Raw genomic sequence first — 5,994 nt, forward strand, 5'->3', positions numbered from 1 at the left:
TGTTTTGTAAAAACGTTTCTTGTTTCTCTTTTTTTGACCTCAAACTTTCCCCTCTTCCTCTTTTCAGGGTTTTGAGAGTTGTTGGCTTAACGGGTGATATGAAGGGCTCCGAGTGCACTGTCAGATTTTAGATTTTAATTTTTGTTTTAATACATTCCAGGGAGAAAAGCAGACGTGTCCCTGCGCTCCAGTATACTTTGACATGCTAACATCAGAACATCCCAAATGGGTCATATCAGTCATACAAAGCCATATTGGGTGTCCCTTTGGTGTTGCAGAATTAATCTACTGCTGTGAGCCCATGAATATGCTTTTAATTTGGCGGCTTAATTTGTAAATATCCCACTTTTATTTTGTAGGCTGCCTGACGTAAGTTGCTACCCAGTTTATGGAAGGTATTTTTCTATCATCTAAAATTGTACTGAAGGAAACGAGAAGAACTATCATGAAACATAAGGGGGAATTCCACAGATTAAGAAAGAATCTGCATAATTTAATCATTGAGGTGTAAGCAAAGTAATTCAGAGCGGTTTGATGTGAAATGCATTGTGGGAAGTTTACGGTGGTGGTGATGGGAAGCAAAGGTCACAAATGTCTGCAATGCAAAATAACCATTTTATTTGTAACCTAAAATGGAGAATGATCATACACATCTTCCGAATATTTCCTTTGGTGGCAATACATTGTAGTCCTTCTCATAACAATATTTCAGCAATGTCTCAGCATATTCATAACGACTTCATGCAATAATCTTCTGTGAGGGAGTTTTTTGAGGCATTCAACTCTTCAGACGTCTGGTTCCTATCACCCCCACTGTGAACAATTCTGACTCTTAAGTTTCTCTAGAACACAGCATTTCACATCAAACCACTCTGAATGACTCTGTTTACATCTTAACAATTTGTTTGTCCTGAAATTTTGAAAAGCTGATAAACTCTACAGTAGAATCAGGCGACCCTCCTGTTTGCATCATGCACAAATGTAAATAAAGTCATCATTTCTAAATGTATGGAAGCTAACAAGTAGCATCTGCACAGATATGCACAGCAGACTGATCTGAATGTTTGTTAATTCTTGGTTTGAGGATGTTTTGACCTTTTTAATCATTTGGTGGGTCTGCGCAGGTGACGGCGCGTCGGGATTTGCATTTCCGCCGTCTTTAGGTTTTGCCCGGTCCTGATTGAAGGAGGTGGCCTCAGCGGGAAGGAGCTTCTAAATAAAGAGAATGAAAAATCTGTTTTCACCCACAAGACTGACTGTAAATGACAAAAGCGTATAAATACTGTATATTTCATGTAGGAGGCAGAGGGATATTCTGTAAGTGGCCCAAATACAGGTTCATATTATTGGACGATATCTTTGAGTCCGTCAGTGATTTCAACCGACTCTGTATCGTCACTGTCGCACAAAAATCTTTTATCTCCATTTTTGTCATTTACTTATATTTTACCTAATTTGAAAACTCACGCTACCATTTGTATTGCGTTTAAATGTCATTATGAATGGACCGATAGAAGTGCTTCAAAAAAATCTCGTTCAGTTAACTTCCATCACCAGTTAATGTTTTTCCTTCTTTTGTAAAATTCCCATTTTGGAGATACGAGGTTTTGTTCTGACAAAGACGATATGGTTGCGCATGGTTAAGACAAACAGGTTAAAACGCAATGTGACACTGCTATTATAATTCATATGTAAATGACTGAACCAGACAGAATAGATGGCATTTATTTTATTGTATTATTCATGGAGAATTACAGATTTGACCACATGCAGACTGAAGAGGAATTCCACTCATTTTTTAAATATTTCTGTACAGTTCAGTGGTTGAGATGTAAACAAGGTCAGTCGGAGTGGTCTGCTGTGACATGCTATATATAAAATTATTGACTCAGATGTCTTAACAGTGGTAATGGTAGGAACCAGGGGTCTGTGATGACTACGGCACCAATGTAGCCATTTTATTGACAATCCAAAATCACCAGTGAACCAACACACGCCTTCTGAGTTTTTATATGTTGATGTTAATGTTTCTTCGGGGAGATGTGAAGAGATATAAAGTGTGTTTTCAGGCCAAAACCCTCACAAAACTATCGCAAAACAGTGTCACAGGCATGAAGCGGTATTTGTAACCATTTATATGATGAGCTTTTAGAGGCATTAAACTCTTCTGACATCTGGTTCCATTCACCACCACTGTGAACAGTTCTGACTCGGCAAGTTTCTCTTGAACGGAGCGTTTCAAACCAAACCACTCTGAATGAGTGAATGAAAAATTGGTGGAATTCTCCTTTAAAAATTGCAAAAAAGAAAAATAATTTCCGGTCACACTTTGTTCAGCTGGTCCCCTATAGATGCTCTAAATCATTAACGAACCTTCTTGTGATGGTCAGCTGATTATCAACAACATTAGGGTTAGGTGTAGGGTTAGGTGTAGATTTAGTAAACTCTTTCACACTGAACGTAAAGTTCACTTGCATTTAATGTATATTTAGTTGAATGTTACTTATAGACAGACTGGGCATTTATAAAGCATCTACAGTGGACCATCCAAATAAAGTGTTACCTAATTTCCCTCTTATTAGAAATATAGGCAAACATCGAAGGTGATGATGGTTCCCTTTTTACCTGCTGCCACTTTGCAAGTATAAAATGGCCTTTATTTAGGCTCATCAGAAATGTGGGGTCTTCCAGTTATACAAGCAGCCTTACTAGAGCAATCAATGACTAATAGGCAGGCATGTGGTTCTGTATTAATAAGGCACAAACAGAAGCTCTGTAACAGTAAATATGGAGCAGGTATGTAAAAGCAAGCGTCAGATTCATGGTTAGTTTACAATTCAATTTGCCAAAGAGCTAAAAGTTTGAGAAGAGAATCTGGACAAAAATTCATAAATGATTCAGCTCTTTCCATACATATAGAATGAATGATCACACGCCATCCTAACAGCATACTAGATACTGTGATAGGCTACGTTCACATTACAAGCCTCATTGCTAAAATCCGATTTTTTGCTCAGATCCGATCTCTCTGATATGATGGTTCACACTGGTTTAGGTAAGTGATTCAAATCTGTCATTAATGTGGACGAACCGGCGTCCTGAAATGACCCGCATGAGCTCATCCTACTCAGTAACGTCACGTGAATGAATCACGTGCATCATCAGCACAAACTAACGAGCAGAACGAGCTTCGCTGAGAAGATAATTAACTGATCAGCTCTCAGCTTCATTATTAGAGCGAGACGAAGGTGAAAAAGGTGAGATGAGCTGCTTTTCCACCGTTTACAGGCTTTAACTTCTGTTCAGCGCTGCTGCCATGGTAACGCTGAATGATGGCGCACGTGCAGTGGAAAAAAAGCACATGAATTTCCATCTGAGCGTCACATTAAGGTCACATGGCCACGAATCAGATACGTATCCGATCTAGGACCACATATGAAAGTGGTCAGGTTGGATTTGAAAAGATCAGATTTGCATGACCACACAGCTCTGAAAACATCAGATCTGAGTCACATTAGGGCAAAAAATCTGATTTGTGCCACTTTAACCTGCTAATGTGAACGCAGCCATACAGCACCAGTGTGATCTGGTACCAATTGATTGTTATGTTTGGATTATGATCAGGCCTTTTTTTAGGTTCTGACCGATTTTATGGACTAAAAAATTCAAACCTATAATGACTGATATATTTTTATATTTCTATTTAATAATTTCATACTGCAGTAGTTTTAGTGAAGCAGTGCTTATCAATTCACAAACATCACTTAAAACTAAATTAAACAGCACAAACTTTGGTCTCACATAATGTAAACACTGTAGCACTGGGGGCGGAGCTACCCATGACTATATTGTTAGAACGTGTTATCATGCTAAAGATCAGTTCTGGAAACATTTCACACGTTTTGTGTCCAGATTCACCAGTTCAGCCTGTATCTCACACTCACTTCCTCATTGGCACAACTGTCTGAAGTTTTAGGCTGGCTTTATATAGTGAAACTTGCCTGCCTCATTTTTGTTCTCGCTATAAAGTCACCTGTGTGGTGTAATTTACATATTTGCAGCACTTTTATCTTGTATATTTTGTCAGCTATCATTGGCCCTTTTCACATTTCTGCATTTTTTCTGTTGGATGTACTTGTTGCGGGGTAACGCTACTTCCAGTATAGCAACAACAATAACTGCTAAAACTAAGAGTGTGTACAGCTCACTGGAGTGTTCGAGATTGAAGGAAAAATAGCCTTATCTCAGTTTCAGTGGTTTGTCAGCTGATGAAGAGCAGAGGAAAAATGAGTCTGTGCAGTTAACAAAGGAATAAAATTTGTCATACGGAGGAAAAGAACCTCTGTGTCAGCATTTCAGCGCTGCTGACTAACGTTAACAGCGGTTCGTGGTTTAAAGTTGCTGCTGCAGCCGCTTTCAGAGGAACAGTTTTCATCTTCAGTCTTCCTCAAAAGCTGTCAGTATCTGAGAGAGCGAGTGCTCGGCCAGGAGTAGATGTTCGTTGAGTGGAGCCAGTGTTTGTGTAAAACGTCTACAGTAGTGTTATGGACCATGACGACCAGGCGTGGCCCCCTGCCAGCATGTGCGCGTGTTTAGCTTTTTGCTAACTAGATTATCATTAGCAAGCTGTTTTAACATCTCCAGCTAGGATTGGCTAATCTCGTGTTTTGGTTATGGTTATTTTTCACCCATCCATCGATTTATCACTCTGTAGACGTTCGCTGACGTTACTGTACCCTTATAGCTGTGAAGGAATTTTCTCCACGAAAGCATTTACATCCTTTATTCAGCTTGGACTCCCACACTGGCTGTGTCTACATGCAGAAATGTTTGCCAATCTGATTGAATACATTCCGTTTACAGATTTAAGACTGAGGTGTTTATTTGCTCACTCTGCTCAACAATCTGATGGAAAATCTCTGTTTACATGCTCACTACAAGTAATCAGATCCAAAATTATGCGCATGCGTAGAGAACCGCTTAGCGTAGACGTTACCATGACAATGAACATCACGTGAGTCCAGTCAGAGTGAGATGAGCAGCAGTGAGCAGTGCTTGTGTTTTTAATTACTTTTAAATGATGTCAGACTCAGGAAAACGTCCTTCACATGTCCTTATTAAAGAAGGCCGAGAGGAAGACGTCGTGTTCTGAGACACATAAGCTGGACGTCCGTCCCACCGCCGTCTTTTAAAGATCAGAGCATAAACTTCGTCTCCTCTGCAGACCAGTTTCTGCTCCGCCATGTTGAACGTTAGAAACTTTCACTATGACGCGACGAACATGATCAGAACGTACTTAAACTTTCTGATTGGGAATGTAATCAGATACAGGCGTTTAACATGGATATTATTAATCTATTTAAAGGATTATTTACAGGATTACCCACCTCGTTCGATTGGATAGAAATTATATTCTGAATAGCCTCAATCTGACTTTTCTCTTCCAACTGAGGTGAATTCATGGACGTATTCTGTTCCGATTGAGCTATTAGTCAGATTATTAATGGATTATTAGGCTGCATGTAAACATGGCTATTGCTGTATGTTTGGTTCTCCAACAAATTTGGACACATCCTCCAATTTCAGTCTTGGCAACTATGACAAAGATATAGTGAGACACCTTTCCATGGTGAGCTGAAGTGATACGTACCCCTGTATTTCTGAAGTTAATAACTGTCTGTAAGGACAGTTTTACCCAGCGTTGTGAAAAGGGCCTATTGCCGTTCTTTTTTCAGTCTCTTTTCAACTGCCCAATCAATAAGCCATCCTCTGTTTTATTTTTTTTACCAGATCAGTGGACAAAATCAATTGTTTTTAAGGTGTGTTATTCAACACGTTCACATACACGTTATCAATTGGCTATTTCATGACGCTTAACAAAGCTGAGATGCAACTGTTGCAGCTGAGTCTCAACTGGTTTCAGGATGGGTTACATTGCGCAACTCAAGTGCAGTTTAGTTTCATGTGGTTTTTTAAAGCAAGTAAGTTTCACTG

Source organism: Colossoma macropomum, unplaced genomic scaffold (assembly GCF_904425465.1).
Source record: "Colossoma macropomum unplaced genomic scaffold, Colossoma_macropomum, whole genome shotgun sequence".
Lineage (NCBI taxonomy): Eukaryota > Metazoa > Chordata > Actinopteri > Characiformes > Serrasalmidae > Colossoma > Colossoma macropomum.